This window comes from Bos grunniens, chromosome X (genome assembly GCF_055505025.1).
Source record: "Bos grunniens cultivar Pamir isolate PY7600 chromosome X, Bosgru_T2T1.0, whole genome shotgun sequence".
Classification (NCBI taxonomy): Eukaryota; Metazoa; Chordata; class Mammalia; order Artiodactyla; family Bovidae; genus Bos; species Bos grunniens.
In genome coordinates this window covers 95486037-95509063 of record NC_141194.1, presented here as the reverse complement: position 1 = coordinate 95509063, position 23027 = coordinate 95486037, and positions in this window count along the sequence as shown.

Here is a 23027-nt window from a genome sequence, read left to right as displayed (position 1 = left end):
CTGCCCCCAATTCCTCCCAGCATCAGGGTCTTTTCCAATGAGTCAACTCTTCGCATGAGGTAGCCAACATTGGGGTTTCAGCTTTAGCATCATTCCTTACAAAGAACATCCAGGACTGATCTCCTTTAGAATGGACTGGTTGGACCTCCTTGCAGTCCAAGGGACTCTCAAGAGTCTTCTCCAACACCACAGTTCAAAAGCATCAATTCTTTGGCACTCAGCCTTCTTCACAGTCCAACTCTCGCATCCATACATGACCACAGGAAAAACCATAGCCTTGACTAGATGAACCTTTGTCGGCAAAGTAATGTCTCTGCTTTTTAATATGCTATCTAGGTTGGTCATAGCTTTCCTTCCAAGGACTAAACGTCTTTCAATTTCATGGCTGCAATCACCATCTGCAGTGATTTTGGAGCCCCCCCAAAAATAGTCTGACACTGTTTCCACTGTTTCCCCATCTATTTCCCATGAAGTGATGGGACCAGATGGCTTGATCTTCATTTTCTGAATTTTGAGCTTTAAGCCAACTTGTTCACTCTCCATTTTCACTTTCATCAAGAGGCTTTTTAGTTCCTCTTCAATTTCTGCCGTAAGGGTGGTGTCATCTGCATATATGAGGTTATTGATATTTCTCCTGGCGATCTTGATTCCAACTTGTGCTTCTTCCAGCCCAGTGTTTCTCATGATGCACTCCGCATATAAGTTAAATGAGCAAGGTTACAATAGCCTCGATGTACTCCTTTTCCTATTTGGAACCAACCAGTTTTTCCAGCACCAATTGTTAAATAGATTGTCTTTTCTCCATTGTATATTCTTGCCTCTTTTGTTAAAGATAAGGTGTCCATCGGTGCGTGGATTTATCTCTCTGCTTTCTATTTTGTTCCATTGATCTATGTTTCTGTCTTTGTGCCAGTACCATATTGTCTTGATGACTGTTGCTTTGTAGTATAGCCTGAAGTCAGGCAGGTTGATTCCTCCAGTTCCATTCTTCTTTCTCAAGATAGCTTTGGCTATTCGAGGTTTTTTGTATTTCCATACAAATTGTGAAATTATTTGTTCTAGCTCTGTGAAGAATACCGTTGGTATCTTGATAGCGATTGCATTGAATCTATAGATTGCTTTGGGTAGTATGCTCCTTTTCAGTATATTGATTCTTCTGATCCATGAACATGGTACACTTCTCCATCTCTTCGTGTCATCTTTGATTTTTTTCATCAGTGTTTTATAGTTTTGTATATATATAGGTCTTTTGTTTCTTTAGGTAGATTTATTCCTAAGTATTTTATTCTGTTCGTTGCAATGGTGAATGGAACTGTTTCCTTAATTTTATCTCTTTGTTTTCTCATTGTTAGTGTATAGGAATGCAAGGGATTTCTGTGTGTTAATTTTATATCCAGCAACTTTACTATATTCGTTGCTTAGCTCTAGTAATTTTCTGGTGGAATCTTTATGGTTTTCTATGTCGAGGATCATGTCATCTGCAAACAGTGAGAGTTTTACTTCTTCTTTTTCTACCTGGATTCATTTTATTTTTTTTTTCTGCTATTATTGCAGTGGCTAAAACGTCAAAAACTATGTTGAATAGTAGTAGTGAGAGGGGCATCCTTGTCTTTAGGGGAAATGCCTTCAGTTTTTCACCATTGAGGAAAATGTTTGCTGTGTGTTTATCATATATGCCCTTTATTTTGTTTAAGTATGTTCCTTCTATGCCTACTTTCGGGAGGGTTTTTATCATAAATGTATGTTGAATTTTGTCAAAGTCTTTCTCTGAATCTATTGAGATAATCATATTGTTTTTATCTTTCAATTTTTTTTAATGTTGTATATCACATCAATTGATTTGCAAATATTGAAGAATCCTTGCATCCCTGAGATAAAGCCCACTTGGTCATGGTTCCTCACATCTTTAAATGCCTAACTTTGCTGCCATACTTTCCATAATCAATTAAACATTTTTTAACTGAAGTGTAGTTGATTTACAATATTTTGTTAGTTTCAGGTATACAAATAGTGATTCAATGTTTTTAAAGATTATACTCCATTTTAGCTTAATATAAAAATATTGGCTATATTCCATGTGATTAATATATATTAAATAATATTTATTAATGGCATATGATAATCTGCCTGCAATGTGGGGGGCATGGCAACCCACTCCACTATTCTGAGCCCTATGGACAGAACCCCATGGACAGAGGAGCCTGGCAACCTACATAGTCTATGGGGTTGCAAAGAGTCAGACATGACTGAGAGACTAAGTACAGCACACTAATATATATATTTGGTTACCCTTGCTTGAATACACAGCAAGATAAAATTTACATAAATGATGATTTAAAAATAGGAATTCTATTCTGCTTGATAAAGAAATGTTTTTATTCTGCATTTTTCAGTCTATGAGTGATACTTCAGTGATTGTTGAGGAAATACAATATTGGTGTATATGCCCAATAGCAGTCTTATTTAAGAGACACTTGATGAAAGCTTCTGGAGGAATGATTCATGAGGACTTACTCCCTTCTATTGCATTTACTTACCTTTGTAAATGAAATAAGTTAATCCCCAAGCCATCTTCACTAAATTTGCTTTGAATCATACTCAAAAAACCTTTCTACAAATGTCACAGGATCTTATAATAATATTCCAAAAATAGCGGGATTTTCACATAAGTGTTATTACTCTTTCATGGACCATCTTTGAAAAGCATTCTAAAATGGAAGCTTTGTAGTTTCAGTTATATATTTGTAGTTTATCAACATTTTCTACCTTTGTAAATTGTAGAACAGTTCTACTATACTTTGCACAGGACTTAATATTTCATCCAATCCTAATCCTACAGTTTGTAAGATGCATGAATATTGCTATTTATTGTGGGTTGCTCTTGAGAGAAATAATATGTTTTTTATACAATCAAAAAACTGAAGTCCTCTAACCATCATGATGACCTCTCATTGCACTTCATGGTTGATTTGCTGTTTAGAGCTACTGGATTTAGAGACCATAAAGTTAAAAATGGAGACAAATCAAATCTATGCACAGCATAAGCACTGGATTTTTCATATTTGAAGAGGGATTGTAGGGGAGGGCTTGTCATTTAGACCTCCTTAAAATAAAACTAGTCATGTGAAATCTTATATATATATATATATATGAGATTTAGACCTCCTTAAAATAAAACTAGTCATGTGCAATCTCATATATATGTGTGTGTGTATATATATATATATATATATATATATAATGCTCTTTTTGCTTCACCATTTATTTTCAGTGCATTAATCTGTTTCCAGTGCATTAAGATTCTTTGTGTAGGTATGATAGATAATTTAACATGTTAAGTACAGAGATAAATATTTGATATGTCACAGTCTGAGCAATGGAATGAATATAGAAATACACAGCCTGAATGTATCAATTTAATCTGATACTGAGTTTTATGGCAGCTTCATTATTTGACATTTCAAAATTGCTAATAGAAACAGGTAAAGTCCATTTTGAATTGACAGTTAATGTAGAATGCCCATTATGTGATTTATATGACAGATTGTTCACAATTATTTCTTCTATTTCTATCCAAAAGGATGTATGTGTGGGTGGATCTCTATGGCAAGACCATGACAGCTGAGAGAGAAAACAATAATCCTGTCTGCCTTCATTGAGGAAAGATTTCTAGAATGCAGGACAGTGTCAGACAGCTGCAGTGGGTGATCGCACAGCAGGGTAACCTGACTTTGTTGGCATATTCCATGAAGTAGAAGGAAAATTTAAGTATTAACATTTAGAATCTTTTCTTATGAGTTATATATCCAGAAGCCCCAAATCAGCACCTGTCCAAGCCCAAGACTGTATTGACCTGTTGTAGTAGATAGTATTTGCATTCTAGAACTGACATTCTGTTTCCAAGTGTTCCAATATAATTTTGAGAATTATAGCTCAACTCCTCCCTTCTTTCCCTTCTTCCTCCCTCCCTCCCTCCTTCTCTCCTACCTTCTTTCCTTTCCTTCCATTCTTTCTTCCATATTTTCTCACTCTTTCCTCCTTCTTCCTCCCCTCCTCCCTTCTCTTCCTCCGTCTCCTGTTTTTTCTCTTCTATTTTTTCATCTACTCCTGCACCTCCTCCTCTTTTTTTTTTCTCTGCATTTTCTTCTTCCTAATTCCCAGAGCCCCTTATGATGAAATATGTGGACTCTAAGCTGTTTTGAAAAACTAAGTAGAACAAGTATTTAGCAAGTGAAAAAAAAAAAAAAAAAAGGAAAAAAGTCATGTAAAGAAGCTCTAACAGAAAAATCCAGTACAGTGAGAGATGATCTATTCTCTTTTTTTCAGTACCATCTTAGATCCAAGCAAGAGGAATCCTATGGTAGACAAACTTAAAATGAGCTCCATGACACCTACCTTCTAGAATCCACATTTATCTAAACCTTCCCTTTGAGTGTGGGAAGGACTTGTGACTTGTTGTAATGAATAGAATATGGCAAAGATAATGGGTTATATATTATTCAATGCATATGATTATGTGATTATATAAGATTGCAACACCAGTCTTCCTGGAGTTTATTCTTCACTGTCTTTGAAGAAGCAAATGAGAATGTTGAGAACAAATACATGCAAAGTGCCATGGGTGACTTCCAGAAGCTAAAGATTTGCAGCTGATAGCCTGTAAGGGCATGCAGGCAACAATCAGCAAGAAAATGAAGCCTTCAGTCCACAACCAAGAAAAACTGAATCCTACCAAACTACTGAACTTAGAAGTGGATCTTATCTTGGTCAATCCTGTGAGCCTACAACTCCACCTGACATATTAAATGAAGCTTTGTGAGATTTCAAGGCAGCAGACACTGATAAACTGTACTTGGACTCAAGGCTCATAGGAATAGTGAGGTAACACATATGTGTTGTTTAAAGCTGCTAAATTCATAGTAATAGTGTTATGCAGCAATAACTAATTAATAGAGATTCATTCCCTGGGCCCTTCACACAAAGACATATATAAACACATATATTTGAATAATATATGGAAGAACATATGCATGCTGGCACTCAGATTCTGGTGCTCTGTTTTGGCATAATAAGACCAGTAAATCTTAACTTCAGCTCATGCGACTTATTGTTCAGACTCTAGAGAATCATTTCACAACTCTGTCTTTATGTACTCCAAATAAAAGGCAATTGCTTCAGGATGCTGTAGAGATTTTTTGAATTGAACCAAAATCAGAGAAGAGCACTACTGCAGAATATGAGGAGGATTTGAACAAAATAATTAAGTAGTTCAATCCTTATTCTTAGATAGCATAAATGAAATAGATATTGCTTAATGAAGCATTATTTCCCAAGAGTATCAAATGTCCAATTTTTACTTCTAGTGTTATTTTAATCATAGTTTTAGGGACACTCACAAATTAATATGATATTCACAAAAGTTGCACATAATAGCTGACTATTGTATTGTAATATTCATTTTATTTTTAAATTTGTATGTAAGCAATTCTGTACATGACATGTTATGTAGGCAACTATATGAAATTGATTACTCAGATTGCAAATAATTTTAAAATCTGAGCTTTAATTAATATTTAAATACATTTTTAGAAAGATATACAAACTTCACCTTAAATTTAAAATTTGACTTAAATTCTTAGTTTTCACAAATTATAGTTTGTACTTTGCCTTTTTAATTCATTATTTTTATATTTTTAGATCACTAATTTTTCAAAAATTTTCATTTACTACAATTTGCATATCCTAATAAATTATAAATTCTATTCACTGAATAAAAATACTTTTAATTTTTAAAAATTCTTTAGATAAAGAACTAGATAGACTGAAGGCCAAATTCAGCTTGTTTTTGAGTGACTAAAAGCTAAGCATGGCTCTACATTTTTGGGTTTTGAAAAAAAATCAAAAGAAAAATAGTATTAGTGACATCTGAGTTACGTGAGACTCAAATTTCAGTCATGATCATTCACTTACATATCTTCTATGGATGCTTTCATGGTATAATAGCAGAGTTGAGTCATTGCTACAGAGACTGGATGATTGACAGAGCTGTAAATATGTACTATTTGGTAATTTACATTAAAAGTTTGCTTGACTCTTACTTTAGATCATTACTATCACTAGAACATATATGATGTGAAAGTATTCATTATAATAACATAATAGCTGATTTGCCAAGATAAAGGCAATTTAAGTTTATATTCATAGAATAAATTGTAGTAAATTTTAATTATGTCTTTATTACTCCCTTGAATATTGCTGTTTCATGATCAGAGCACCTAGATATGCTCAATAATAGCATTCATTGATTTTGATACCTTGCCACCTTTCAGTTATATAAAAAACATAGATTTTATATATTTTTTTTCCAATTTTGTTGTCATGAACATCAATGTTATGAGCATCAATTTTGTTATGAACAAGGTGGGAGCACAGAATATACTTATTTAATAGATTGATGATAAATACTTTAAAAATATTTAGACAAATGTTGGCTGAGAGGGTAAAGCATCTGCCTGCAATGCAGGAGACCCAGGTTCGATCCCTGGGTTGGGAAGATCCCCTGGAGAAGGAAATAGCAACCCACTCCAGTACTCTTGCCTGGAAAATCCCATGGATGGAGGAGCCTGGTAGGCTGCAGCCCATGGGGTCGCTGGGAGTTGGACACGACTGAGCGACTTCACTTCACTTTCATGTAGCTTTTAGTTGTACTCTGAACTTGGGCCTCACAAACTTCTGAAAACTGCCTTTTTAAAAATAACTCAGAATTTTCTGAATTTCAGAATTCAGGAATAGTTCCTATAAATGAACACATACATGCACACACACACATGAGTGTGTATCCTTGTTTACTGTATCAGATTTAGTTTTCAAATAGCCATTCTACACATTTTGCTTTTTTTAAGTCAACAAATGTTTGGACACTTAAATTCATTTGTTAACTCATTCATGTATAAATTGGAAGATTTGAGTAAATCAAAATATCTATAGTTATTAAAAGTGATAGGGAAAGTTTGAAGAAGCTGATAATTTAAATGAGAAATGACTTAGGTTTGTGAGAAAAAATTCCTGAGAAAATAATATATGGGATCCAGTTCAGTTCAGTTCAGTCGCTCAGTCATGTCCGACTCTTTGCGACCCCATGAATCACAGCATGCCAGGCCTCCCTGTCCATCACTAACTTCCGGAGTTCACTCAGACTCATGTCTATCGAGTCTGTGATGGGATTGCTGCTGCTACTGCTAAGTCATTTCAGTCATGTCCGACTCTGTGTGACCCCATAGATGGCAGCCCAGCAGGCTCCCCGTCCCTGGGATTCTCCAGGCAAGAACACTGGAGTGGGTTGCCATTTCCTTCTCCAATGCATGAAAGTGAAAAGTGAAAGTGAAGTCGCTCAGTAGTATCCGACTCTTCGTGACCCCATGGACTGCAGCCTACCAGGCTCCTCCATCCATGGGATTTTCCAGGCAAGAGTACTGGAGTGGGGTGCCATTGCCTTCTCTGGTGATGGGATTAATGGTGCCCAAAATTAAAGACAGTGGGCATTTAATGGGATCTAACTAATTACATATATGACTTGACCTTGATTGATTCAAATAAGGAAACTAATATGTTCAAATCATTCAGGATGGTGCTGGGAACCTATAGTTGTTGTTTAGATTTTGGCCAAGTACCTTTGGGAAGATAGAATAGATGGGTAAATAAGTGAAAATGAGTCTAGAAAAGGAAAACTTTTATTTTATGATTTAGACATGGAAAAATAGTTCATATCATTTCTCCCTGGTATTTATCATATAACAAATGCATGAGGTAATTGGTAAAATGATAACTAGCAGCACCACATTTAAAACCTTTAAAAAAATGTAATTTCAGATGAGCAGGATTTTACAGTTGTGTATGAATGTTACAGATATGTTTTCATTGGAAATAGACTTCTTAACAGATTTTCTATTTTTAATCAATTTTTACAGTGCTATTTTCTTACTTAAAACATGTGTTACTCTGCAGACATGATCAGCATATGTCTACTTTTTATGCTCTCTTTTGCAAAAGTAGACTTTGTACACAAGAAATTCTCAGTTCAGACACAACAACACTAGACACTACTTTTATTAATATAGTTTAGGTTTACAGAAAACTGAGTGAAAAGTGCAGTGAATTTCCATATATTCTTTCACCATGACCTCTACCCCTCCTAGCTCACCCTATTATAAACACCTTATATTAGTGAGGTACATTTGTCACAATCAATGAATCAATATTGACAAACTATTCTTACTAGCTAAAGTCTTTAGATCACACTAGAGTTTACTCTTGGTGTGCAGTCTCTGGGTTTTGATAGAGGTATAATGACATATATTTATAATTACCGTATCATGCAGAGTAGTTTCACTGCCATTTAAAATCTACTCAACTCTGCTAAATCGTTTTTTCCTTCCCCCTAACCCGTGGCAATTACTGATTTTTTATTGTTTCCACAGTTTTGTCTTTTCCAGAACATAATATAGTTGTGTAAAGCATTCTGAATGTGCCCAATCTCATCAGAATGTCATATAGTTGGAGTCATACAGAATTTCGCCTTTTCAGAACAACTTTTTTCATTTAGCAACATACTTTAGATTGTTTCATGACTTTTCATGATATCTTAGCTTGTTGGGAGCCATGTTAGGCATTACTGACAAAATGGAGGCACAGCCCCAACCCCCTCTCCTCACCCTACAGGCACGGTCCTGGGATGAAGGAGTTAGGTTTTGTGATTCTGACTTGTTCTTTCCTTTCTTTGGTTGAGTTGGCTGGAAAGAATGTTAAGGTGTTTATTGTTCTTGAGAGAAGCATGAGAAAGCACAAAGCCTTCTGCAGTTGTGCCTAGAAAATAATCTATAAAGTAACCATTGACATTTGTTCAAGGATCTTTACAAAAAATGTTCCAGGATGAGCATGTAGGCCGCAGCTTGAGGTCATGGGAAGGACTGTTATCTGAGACCTCTTTGTGAGGTGAATGTTTATGGCAAAAGAAATTTGCTGAGATTAGGGTTTAGGAATAATTAAAATTTTATGAAGATCTACAAGACCTTTTAGAACTAACAACAAAAAAGATGTCTTTTTCAATATAGGTGACTGGAATGCAAAAGTAGGAAGTCAAGAAACACCTGGAGGAACAGGCAAATTTGGCCTTGGAATAGGGAATGAAGCAGGGCAAAGACTAATAGAGTTTTGCCAAGAAAATGGTCATAACAAACACCCTCTTCCAACAACACAAGACAAGACTCTACACATGGACATCACCAGATGCTCAACACCGAAATCAGATTGATTATATTCTTTGCAGCCAAAGATGGAGAAACTCTATACAGTCAACCAAAACAAGACCAGGAGCTGACTGTGGCTCAGATCATGAACTCCTTATTGCCAAATTCAGACTTAAATTGAAGAAAGTAGGGAAAACCACTAGACCATTCAGGTATGACCTAAATCAAATCCCTTATGATTATATAGTGGAAGTGAGAAATAGATTTAAGGGACTAGATCTGATAGATAGAATGCCTGATGAAATATGAACTGAGGTTCGTGACATTGTACAGGAGACAGGGATCAAGACCATCCCCATGGAAAAGAAATGCAAAAAAGCAAAATGGCTGTCTGGGGAGACCTTACAAATAGCTGTGAAAAGAAGAGAAGTGAAAAGCAAAGGAAAAAGAAAAGATATAAGCATCTCAATGCAGAGTTCCAAAGAAAAGCAAGAAGAGATAAGAAAGCCTTCCTCAGTGATCAATGCAAAGAGATAGAGGAAAACAACAGAATGGGAAAGACTAGAGATCTCTTCAAGAAAATTCGAGATACCAAGGGAACATTTCATGCAAAGATGGGCTCGATAAAGGACAGAAATGGCGTGGATCTAACAGAAGAAGAAGATATTAAGAAGAGGTGGCAAGAACACACAGAAGAACTGTACAAAAAAGATCTTCAAGACCCAGATAATCATGACGGTGTGATCATTCACCTAGAGCCAGACATCCTGGAATGTGAAGTCAAGTGGGCCTTATAAAGTATCACTATGAACAAAACTAGTGGAGGTGATGGAATTCCAGTTGAGCTATTTGAAATCCTGAAAGATGATGCTGTGAAAGTGCTGCACTCAATATGCCAGCAAATTTGGAAAACTCAGCAGTGGCCACAGGACTGGAAAAGGTCAGTTTTCATTCCAATCCCAAAGTAAGACAGTGCCAAAGAATGCTCATACTAGCGTACAATTGCACTCATCCCACATGCTAGTAAAGTAATGCTCAAAATTCTCCAAGCCAGGCTTCAGCAATATGTGAACCGTGAACTTCCTGATGTTCAAGCTGGTTTTAGAAAAGGCAGAGGAACCAGAAATCAAGTTGTCAACATCTGCTGGATCATCGAAAAAGCAAGAGAGTTCCAGAACAGCATCTATTTCTCCTTTATTGACTATACCAAAGCCTTTGACTGTGTGGATCGCAGTAAACTGTGGAAAATTCTGAAAGAGGTGGGAATACCAGGCCACCTGACCCGCCTCTTGAGAAATTTGTATGCAGTTCAGGAAGTAACAGTTAGAACTGGACGTGGAACAACAGACTGGTTCCAAATAGGAAAAGGAGTTCTTCAAGACTATATATTGTCACCGTGTTTATTTAACTTATATGCAGAGTACATCATGAGAAATGCTGGGCTGGAAGAAGTACAAGCTGGAATCAAGATTGCAGGGAGAAATATCAATAACCTCAGATATGCAGATGACACCACTCTTTTGGCAGAAAGTGAAGAGGAACTAAGAAGCTTCTTGATGAAAGTGAAAGAGGAGAGTGAAAAAATTGGCTTAAAGCTCAACATTCAGAAAACGAAGATCATGGCATCCGATCCCATCACTTCATGGGAAATAGATGGGGAAACAGTGGAAACAGTGTCAGACTTTATTTTTTTGGGCTCCAAAATCACTGCAGATGGTGACTGCAGCCATGAAATTAAATGACGCTTACTCCTTGGAAGAAAAGTTATGACCAATCTAGATAGCATATTGAAAAACAGAGACATTACTTTGCCAACAAATATCTGTCTAGTCAAGGCTATGGTTTTTCCTGTGGTCATGTATGGATGTGAGATTTGGACTGTGAAGAAGGCTGAGCGCCGAGGAATTGATGCTTTTGAACTGTGGTGTTGGAGAAGACTCTTTAGAGTCCCTTGGACTGCAAGGAGATCCAACCAGTCCATTCTGAAGGGGATCAGCCCTGGGATTTCTTTGGAAGGAATGATTCTAAAGCTGAAACTCCAGTACTTTGGCCACCTCATGCAAAGAGTTGACTCATTGGAAAGGACTCTGATACTGGGAGGGATTGGGGGCAGGAGGAGAAGGGGACGACAGAGGATGATATGGCTGGATGGCATCACGGACTCGATGGATGTGAGTCTGAGTGAACTCCGAGAGTTGGTGATGGACAGGGAGGCCTGGTGTGCTGCAATTCATGGGGTCCCAAAGAGTCGGACATGACTGAGAGACTGAACTAAACTGAAGAAGCCTTTTTAGGAGATAGTGATCTTAAGATGCTAGGGGCAAACAGGATTTAGTAGGATAAGAAGTAAACTGAGGAATGTAGCATGAGTTACAATGTAATCATAAGTTAAGTATAGTACACATAAGAGGAAGTAGATAATAGGTAGTAAAGCCGATTCTGACAGAATCGCTGAAGCAGGAACTCTGTTTGTAGGGCAACAATGATTTCTAGAGACAATAAATCTGCGTGGGGGAAACTAAAAATGTCAAACCTCTGGCCTAATTCTTTTGTCAAAGTATAGAAGAAAACCTGAAGCTTGAAATATACATGTAGTACTGTCCTCGAGTCAGAGGCTGCATCATTGTTCACCTACACCGCTAACCCCTTCAGGCTGATTCCCTGGCTGCTGGAGCTGGACTCCGGCATTAGCTCATTTTTTTTTTTAATTGTAGAAAAATATTCTATCATATGGATGCACCACAGTTTATTTATTCATTCTGCTGTTGAGAGAGATCGTAGCTGCTTCCCAGTTTTGCTTATTGTGAATAAAACTGCTACCAATATTACATGCAGGTTTTTGTGTGAACATAAGTTTTCAACTCATTTGGGTAAATACCAAAGAGCACAGTTGTTAGAATTATGTGGTAAGAATATGTTTAGTTTTAAAAGAATCTGTAAAATTGTCTTCCAAAGTGACTGTGTCATTTTGCATTATCACCAACAAAGAATGAGAGCTCCTGTTGCTCCACACACTCAAAAACATTTAATGCTGTCACTCTTTTGGACTTTAGATATTCTAAAGGTGTGTAGTGGTCTCGTTTGAATTTGCAATTTCCCGATGACAGGTGATATTGAGCATCTTTTCACATGTGAATCTACATTCATACATCTTCTTTGGTGAGGTGTCTTTTCAATTTTTTGCCTATATTTTAGTTGTACTATTTGTTTTCTTACTGTTGTGTTTAAAATGTTCTTGTGTTTTTCTATTCCTGTCCCTTGTCAGATAAGTATTTTACAAGGATTTTCTCCCAGTCTATGGATTATCTTTTCATTCTCTTAACAGTGACTTTCACAGAGTAGAAGCTTTTAATTTTAATGAAGTCCAAATTATAAATCAGTTATTTCATGGATTGTGCTTTGCATCATGTCTAAAAAGCAAGAACCAAACCTGTGGTCACCTAGATTTTCACCTGTGGCATCTTCTAGGGGTTTCACTGTTTTGAGTTTTAAACTTTAGGGCTGTGATCCATTTTAAGTTAATTTTTGTGAGAGGTTTAATACTGGTGCCTAGATTCTTTTTTTTTTTTTTTTTCGCACTTGGATGTCCAATTGTTTTGCAACCATTTGCTGAAGACTATATTTTTCCATTGTGTTACCTTTTGCCCTTTATCAAAGATCAGTTGACAGTGTTGCTGTGGATGCTGTAGAGGGCCTTAAGAAGCATTACTGCCAACAAAGCAAGTGTAGGTGATGGAATTCCAGTTGAGCTATTTCAAATCTTAAAAGATGATTTGTTTAAAGGTGATTTGCTGTTAAAGTGTTGCACTCAATCTGCCATCAAATTTGGAAAACCCAGCAGTGGCTACAAGACTAGAAAAGGTCAGTTTTCTTTCCAATTTCAAAGAAAGGCAATGCCAAAGAATGTTCAAACTACTATACAATTGCACTCAATTCACGTGCTAGCAAGATTATGCTCAAAGTCCTTTAAGCTAGGTAGACTTCAGCAGTACATAAACCAAAAACTTCCGGATGTAACAGCTGGATTAAGAAAAGTCAGAGGAGCCAGAGATAAAATTGTCAACATCTGTTGGATCATAGAAAAAGCAGGAGAATTCCAGGAAAAAAACATCTACTTCTGCTTCATTGACTACATTAAAGCCTTTGACTATGTGGATCACAACAAACTGTGGAAAATTCTTAAAGAGATAGAAGTATCAGACCACTTTACCTGCTTCCTGTGAAGCCTATATGAAAGTCAAGAAGCAACAGTTAGAACAGGACATGAAACAATGGACTGGCTCAAAATTAGGAAAGGAGTACATCAAGGCCATATTTTGGAACCCTGCTTATTTAACTTATATGGAGAGTACATCATGTGAAGTGCTAGGCTGGATGAATCACAAGACAGAAGCAAGATTGTAAGGAGAAATATCAACAACCTCATATTTTGAGATGACCACTTTAATGGTGGAAAGCAAAGAGGAGCTAAGAACCTCTTGACCAGGGTGAAAGAGGAGAATGAAAAAGCTGGCTTAAAACTCAACATTCAAAAGATAAAGATCATGGCATCAAGTCCCATTGCTTCATGGCAAATAGATGGGGGAAAAGTGGAAACAGTGAGAAACGTTTGCTCCTTGGAAGCAAAGCTATGACCAACCTAGATAGCATATTAAACAATAGAGAGATCACTTTGTCAACAAAAGTCCATACAGTCAAAGTTATGTTTTTTCCAGTAGTCATGTATGAATGTGAGAGTTGGACCATAAAGAAAGCTGAGTGCTGAAGAATTGGTGCTTTTGAACTGTGGTGCTGGAGAAGACTCGAGAGTCCCTTGGACAGAAAAGAGATCAAACTAGTCAATACTAAAGGAAATCAGTCCTGAATATTCATTGGAAGGGCTGATGCTGAAGCTGAAGCTACTGTATTTTGGTCACCTGATGCAAAAGCTGACTCATTGGAAAATACCATGATGCTGGGAAAGATTGAAGGCAAGAAGAGAAGGGGACGACAGAGGATAAGATGGTTGGATGGCATCACTGAATCGATGGAGATGAATTTGAGCAAACCCCAGGATATAGTGAAGGACAGGGAAGCCTGGTGAGCTGCAGTTCATGGGGTTGCAATGAGTCAGACATGACTGACTGAACCACGACAAAAATATTCTTTAGTTTGTATATATCATATTGCTGTGAATTTTAACCTATCTCTTCCTCGTGTGAATGCAAAGGTCCCATTTACTTTACAATGTACATGAAAAAGATGTGAAACTTGAGGAAGTCAAAATAATTCCTAGCATAGCAAGTATTCAACACAGAATAGCAGCAACATTTTACCCTTACAGCTAAAGATGAGGCACCTAGATTGATGGAAATTAAATTTTCGGTGGTGAGTGTGCCAAAGGTATATAGAAGTAGCAATGTAATATTGTACACCTGAAACTTATATAGAAGTAGCAATGTAATATTGTACACCTTAAACTTATATAATGTTACAAACCAGTGTTACTTCAACAACAAAAAATACTTCCTTAGGAAAATCAATTATAGAATTAATAATGAAGAGTATGTATATTTTACTATTTGCAAACTGTGTGCTACACATCCTTTGAGCAAAATTTTACAGTAAACTTAGTATGCACATATATTCCATGAAAAAAATTAAAAAATAAAGATGAAGCACATAGCCAACTATATGGCAATATACAATTGCTAGTAGTATTTTCCCAGGCAAAAAAAGAATTGGACAATTTACCCTTTCAAAAAAAGTGATTGCAAAGAGTCGTGTGATGGAGAAGGAAATGGCTACCCACTCCAGTATTCTTGCCTGGAGAATTCTCACAGACAGAGGAGCCTGGTGTACTACAGTCTATGGGGCTGCAAAGAGTCGGACATGACTGAACAACTAAGCACAAGGGTGATGTAAAGTTCACTCTAATGAGATATGAGACCAACTATTGAAATATTAATGCTATTAAACATTTTTCCAGAATGTAAATAACTAACCTAAGTCAATAAAATGCAAGTATTGGATCTACAGAGTTCATTTCTATGTCTGTCTACAATTACCTTCATAACCCTATCTTCTGAAAATGAAGAACTGATAAAAATAAATAGAGAAAAATGATAAAAGAAAGTGTAACTTGACAGATCTGCTAACTTCATGTAGATAATATTGACAGGCATATCAGTGATATTTTCCTTGAGTTCTTTTTATCATATTTTTGAGTATATTTCATTTGAATTAAGGTTTTCTTATCATTTCTCCACTGATCTCCAGTAGCATATTAGACACCTACTGACCTGGGGAGTTCCTCTTTCAGTATCCTATCATTTTGCCTTTTCATATTGTTCATGGGCTTCTCAAGGCAAGAATACTGAAGTGGTTTGCCATTTCCTTCACTGGAGATCAGTGGAGAAATAACTCCAGAAAGAATGATGGATGGAGCCAAAGCAAAAAGAATATCCAGTTGTGGATGTGACTGGTGATAGAAGCAAGATCCGGTGCTGTAAAGAGCAATATTGCATAGGAACTTGGAATGTCAGGTCCATGAATCAAGGCAAATTGGAAGTGGTCAAACAAGAGATGGCAAGAGTGAATGTTGACATTCTAGGAATCAGCGAACTGAAATGGACTGGAATGGGTGAATTTTACTCGGATGACCATTATATCTACTACTGCGGGCATGAATCCCTCAGAAGAAATAGAGTAGCCATCATGGTCAACAAACGAGTCCGAAATGCAGTACTTGGATGCAATCTCAAAAACAACAGAATGATCTCTGTTCGTTTCCAAGGCAAACCATTCAGTATCACAGTAATCCAAGTCTATGCCCCAACCAGTAATGCTGAAGAACCTGACGTTGAATGGTTCTATGAAGACCTAAAAGACCTTTTAGAACTAACACCCAAAAAAGATGTCCTTTTCATTATAGGAGACTGGAATGCAAAAGTAGGAAGTCAAGAAACACCTGGAGTAACAGGCAAATTTGGCCTTGGAATATGGAATGAAGCAGGGCAAAGACTAATAGAGTTTTGCCAAGAAAATAAACTGGTCATAACAAATACCCTCTTCCAACAACACAAGAGAAGACTACACATGGACATCTCCAGATGGTCAATACTGAAAACAGATTGATTATATTCTTTGCAGCCAAAGATGGAGTAGCACTATACAGTCAACCAAAACAAGACCAGGAGCTGACTGTGGCTCAGATCATGAACTCCTTATTGCCAAATTCAGACTTAAATTGAAGAAAGTAGGGAAAACCACTAGACCATTCAGGTATGACCTAAATCAAATCCCTTATGATTATACAGTGGAAGTGAGAAATAGATTTAAGGGACTAGATCTGATAGATAGGGTGCCTGATGAACTATGGACGGAGGTTCGTGACATTGTACAGGAGACAGGAATCAAGACCATCCCTATAGAAAAGAAATGCAAAAAAGCAAAATGGCTGTCTGGGGAGACCTTACAAATAGCTGTGAAAAGAAGAGAAGTGAAAAGCAAAGGAGAAAAGGAAAGATATAAGCATCTGAATGCAGAGTTCCAAAGAATAGCAAGAAGAGATAAGAAAGCCTTCCTCAGTGATCAATGCAAAGAGATAGAGGAAAACAACAGAATGGGAAAGACTAGAGATCTCTTCAAGAAAATTCGAGATACCAAGGGAACATTTCATGCAAAGATGTCTCGATAAAGGACAGAAATTGTATGAATCTAACAGAAGAAGAAGATATTAAGAAGAGGTGGCAAGAATACACAGAAGAACTGTACAAAAAAGATGTTCACGACCCAGATAATCACGATGGTGTGATCACTGACCTAGAGCCAGACATCCTGGAATGTGAAGTCAAGTGGGCCTTAGAAAGCATCACTATGAACAAAGCTAGTGGAAGTGATGGAATTCCAGTAGAGTTATTTGAAATCCTGAAAGATGATGCTGTGAAAGTGCTGCACTCAATATGCCAGCACATTTGGAAAACTCAGCAGTGGCCACAGGACTGGAAAAGGTCAGTTTTCATTCCAATCCCAAAGAAAGGCAATGCCAAAGAATGCTCAAACTACCACACAATTGCACTCATCTCACACGCTAGTAAAGTAATGCTTAAAATTCTCCAAGCCAGGCTTCAGCAATATGTAAACTGTGAACTTCCTGATGTTCAAGCTGGCTTTAGAAAAGGCAGAGGAACCAGAGATCAAATTGCCAACATCCGCTGGATCATGGAAAAAGCAAGACAGTTCCAGAAAAAAACATCTATTTCTGCTCTATTGACTATGCCAAAGCCTTTGACTGTGTGGATCACAATAAACTGTGGAAAACTCTGAAAGAGATGGGAATACCAGACCACCTGACATGCCTCTTGAGAAATTTGTTTGCAGGTCAGAAAGTAACAGTTAGAACTGGACATGGAACAACAGACTGGTTCCAAATAGGAAAAGGAGTATGTCAAGGCTGTATGTTGTCACCCTGTTTATTTAACTTATATGCAGAGTACATCATGAGCAATGCTGGACTGGAAGAAGCACAAGCTGGAATCAAGATTGCAGGGAGAAATATCAATAACCTCAGATATGCAGATGACACCACCCTTATGGCAGAAAGTGAAGAGGAACTGAGAAGCCTCTTGATGAAGGTGAAAGAGGAGAGTGAAAAAGTTGGCTTAAAACTCAACATTCAGAAAACGAAGATCATGGCATCTGGTCCCATCACTTCATGACATATAGATGGGGAAACAGTGCAAACATTGTCAGACTTTATTTTTTTGTCCTCCAAAATCACTGCTGATGGTGACTGCAGCCATGAGATTAAATGACGCCTACTCCTTGGAAGAAAAGTTATTACCAACCTATATACATATTAAAAAGCAGAGACATTACTTTGCCAACAAAGGTCCGTCTAGTCAAGGCTATGGTTTTTCCAGTGGTCATGCATGGATGTGAGACTTGAACTGTGAAGAAGGCTGAGCACCGAAGAATTGATGCGTTTGAACTGTGGTGTTCGAGAAGACTCTTAAGAGTCCCTTGGACTGCAAGGAGATCCATCCAGTCCATTCTGAAGGAGATCAACCCTGGGATTTCTTTGGAAGGAATGATGCTAAACCTGAAACTCCAGTATTTTGGCCACCTCATGCGAAGAGTTGACTTATTGGAAAATACTCTGATGCTGGGAGGGATTGGGGCAAGAGGAGAAGGGGACGACCGAGGATGAGATGGCTGGATGGCATCACTGACTCGATGGACGTGAGTCTGAGTAGACTCCGGGAGTTGCTGATTGACAGGGAGTCTTGGAGTGCTGCGATTCATGGGGTCGCAAACAGTCGGACACAACTGAGTGACTGAACTGAACTTTCTTCTCATAACACAGTTTTATTACTCTTGTTGAAAGATATTGCCTTAAAAACTCAATGAGACTTTTTGAAACACTCCCCCACTCTTTGCTCACAACATTTAAAGGCCCTTTGGTTAGAATATAACTAGGAATAGTAGGCTGACATTTATCAGAAACTATGTGCATAGTTATTCATTTTACACCCTCCTTTCTTTGCAATTCTTACGCTTTACCTGTGGAAATTGAGTGTTGGTGAACTTAGAAATCGCATTGTGTCTTTCTGGTTTAATGTCAAAAACTACACTCAATGCTAGAGCAAAGCTTGCCAAATCAGTTTGCCACTCACATTGAAGGTGAGTAATGCTTTTCATTAAATGTTTCAGAATAAGATCGCTTTTTTTGGCTCACTCCATCCCTTCTCTGTAGGTGACATTATCACATGTCTTTGTCTCATGTCATAATATACATCTATTCTCTGTCATTTTCAGAGCCCAAATATTTTGGTGTTATTGGGAAGAAAGTCTGGCTTCATCACTACCTAGATGAAGCAGAAGGTAAATGTTCTGTGCCGATTTATTTATCTTCAAATAGAATGCATAATAAAAATAGACTGACTAATGACACAAACAAACAAAAAAAAAGAAATAGTTAATGTGAGTTTCCACTGTATGCCATTCTGTACTCCTGACCTGAGGGAAAAGTGAAGAATTCATTCAAGGTGTTAAGATTGTAGAAAAGATAAAAGTAATACCACATATAATATCATCTTAGACTCTGATTTCACATACATTGGATCTGTTGTTTATTTACAGCAAGTTAAGCTTTGTGTTTGATGTTTACCCTCATAAGATTTATAACCCTAAAAATCAATCTGCTTCTTTTTCTTAGGATTAACATAGAGGAAGTACTTCAATTTAATATGAAAGAGTCTTAACTCTAGACTGGAGAAAGAATTTCTTGCATATACAAGGCCATTTAATGCTATTGCTTCTAATGTAATAATGTTGTAAGTGCATTTTACCTATTAGAATTCAGCCTTGAAGACTTTTCAGTTCAGATTATCTCCCATCCCAATGTAGACCAGCCTATAATGGGAGAAGAGCTTTGTACTATATATTCTGCATTTTGTTTCCTTGGGCTAGTGTCATGGTACAACTAGATATCTATGAAATTAAATGGCTTTTGCAAAATTTTAACCCTATTCTCATAGCATCAGTGAGAAGAGACATCCCATTAATGGTTGTTTCACATACTCCAGGTCAATATCTTGTCCAGATTATACACCATTTTTTTTTGTTTTTGAACTGAAAGGCACATTAAAGTTTGCTAATGTCCTAGTTACTCTAAATTAACATGGTGAGTATGAAAACTGCTGTTTTGAATTCTAAAAACTGGGACTGATTTTGGTGCTCTGTCTGAGATCAGTCAGTCCTTTAATTCAATCAGTGGTCACTAAGAAAGGAGGCTGCAGCTTCTCCAGAGTGATGAAGTGACCAAGTTAGCTCTCAATTTAGCAAGCAGTGAACCTTACCTAAACCATGTGCACCATGGAGTTCTTGATTCAGGTTTTGCAAGTTAGAAAAGGGGTGGTTTTTCATTTTCTTTGAGTCTTGATGTTATTGTTGCTGTTCAATCGCGAAGTCATGTCTGACTCTTTGCAACCCCAAGGACTGCAGCACTCCAGGCCTTCCTGTCATTTAACTATCTCCCAGAGTTTGTTCCTTTGGAGAAGGAAATGTCAACCCACTCCAGTGTTCTTGCCTGGAGAATCCCAGGGACAGGGGAGCCTGGTGGTCTGCCGTCTATGGGGTCACACAGAGTCGGACACGACTGAAGTGACTTAGCAGCAGCAGAGTTTGTTCAAATTCACATCCATTGAGTCAGTGATGCTATCTAACCATCTCATCCTCTGCTGCCTTCTTCTTAATATACGATATGTAAAATTAACATGTAAAGGTTATATGCTGTGTATACTCAGAATAAGGAAGACTGGCATTTATCCTAGGACTAAAAAGAGAAGGTTAGAAGGGACTCTAGGGAACTTCTGGCCTTGGAATTGATCTCCAATTGTTCTGAGTTCACACAGTCATCCAAACCTAAACTTCTTCTTTCGAAATTTTTAATGGTTAGTTTTTATTTTAATCTATAAAATAAATATTAGATCAGTCAGATTTGGAAATCATAACTCAAAATAGATGTAAACCATATTACCTGCATTTTGCATTATTGTATGATTGGTCAAAATATTTTCCTTGTGTGAATACATATCTGAATATTAATGGTGTCAATCAAAATATAGAATCAGTCAACATACTTTTTTTATTTTCCAGATAACCTTTCAGAAATGTGTTGGAATAAAGTAAGAACAACTTTCACAACTACATTCCTTACTGAAACATAATAACTAGATTCTATAGTCTATATATCACATTTCATGTACTCTATAGCTAGTGCCAGTATTAGATTTAAGTAATTCAGCTGCACAGTTATCAACTATGGCTTTTTGGAAGATTAACCTAGAGTCTAATTGATATACTTAACAAAAACTATTTTTCTAATATTTATTTTAATATTTGTTGCTCCTTAATTGTACCTGACAGCTTCTATACCTCCATTTTAATCATCAGTAAATGGTGAAGAGAATAGATGGTATCACCTAGACTGACAATATCCCAACTTCATTCTTTTGCTACAAAAACTAGAAATTGTGAGTTGCAAACTGATGTCTTAATCAGTCTTAAGAGAATAATCTTTATTTCATCTTTATGAAATAAAGAATCTATCTATCTTTACATGTTTCCAGAAAGTAGTATGTTTTAGAAGAATGAACAATGATTTTGGAGCAGGTGGACTGGGGTTTGTCCTGAGTCTACTAGCTCTGTTACTTAAGTGGTATGCTTAAAATCTCTGAATCTCATTTTCCTTATTGGGAAAATGAGGGTTTAATAATACCCGCTTCTCAATATTGGTGTTAAGTTTTAATTAAATTTATGTAAAGGAAGCAGTATAGAACATGGGAAAGAGTAGGCTTTCAATAGACCTTACTTCTATCTCTCATATTTTTAATTTATTGGAATTATAAACATTCCAAGTGTATTCTAAATCATCAACTTTAACCTATATAATACCAATAAGCTTTTAGAGCATACCAGAAACCATTGCTCTAACCTATATTTCTAACAAAGCCTGCAAAATTATAAAATAACATACTTTAAATTCAAGGGCAATTGTCTGTTAAATTAGTGACTGCTGCTGCTGCTAAGTCACTTCAGTCATGTCCGACTCTGTGCGACCCCATAGACAGCAGACTATGAGGTTCCCCCATCCTTGGGCTTCTCCAGGCAAGAACACTGGAGTGGGTTGCCATTTCCTTCTCCAATGCATGAAAGTGAAAAGTGTAAGTGAATTCGCTGAGTCTTGTCTGACTCTTAGCGACCCCATGGACTGTGGCCCACCAGGCTCCTCTGTCCATGGGATTTTCCAGGCAAGAGTGCTGGAGTAGGGTGCCATTGCCTTCTCCGAAATCAGTGACAGGCATCATTTAATTTCCTGAAAATATGAGACTCAGCACATTTTATCTTACGACCCTTCCTACATAAGGTTCTCAATTTTGTAATGGGCACTAACATGGATAAGAGTATTTGCTTTTCCTAAGTAAGCAAAGCAAACTCATTTGAACCAGAGTTTCTCTTTTCTGGTCAGGAACAGGGAACATGTATTGTTATAGTTACCAGTAGAATTGCTATAACTTGACAGAATTTGTATATGTCCAAAATAAGTTATGCTAAGTACCTTAAAAGAATACAAAATGACACAGGAAAGGAATGTGAAGATTAAATACTGCCAAGGATTAGAAAAGAACACCACAGGGGTGGTCCTAAGATGACGGAGGAATAGGACGGGGAGACCACTTTCTCCCCCACAAATTCATCAAAAGAACATTTGAACACTGAGTAAATTCCACAAAACAACTTCTGAATGCTGGCAGAGGACATCAGTCACCCAGAAAAGCAGCCCATTGTCTTTGAAAGGAGGTAGGAAAAAATATAAAAGACAGAAAAAGAGACAACAGAGGTAGGGATGGAGCTCCATCCTGGAAGGGAGTCTTAAAAAGAGAGAAGTTTCCAAAAACCAGGAAACACTCTCACTGCTGAGTCTGTGGTGAGCCCTGGAAGAACAAAGGGCAACATAACAGGGAGGAAAAATAAATAAATAATTAAAACCCACAGATTAGGAGCCCAATGGTAACAGCCCCAGTGCAGAAGCAGCACAGAAGCCTGCATCCGCCACTAGCAAGCGGGGTCTGGGCAAGGAGGCAAGGGCTGCATTGCTTAGAGTAAGGACCGAGCCTGAATACCCCAAGGGCAATCAGAGCAAACTAACTTGGGCTAGCAAACCAGACTGTGGGATACCTACCACGCGAAAAGCCCTAAGCTAAGATACCGCCAGGACCGCACACAGAACAAAGGACT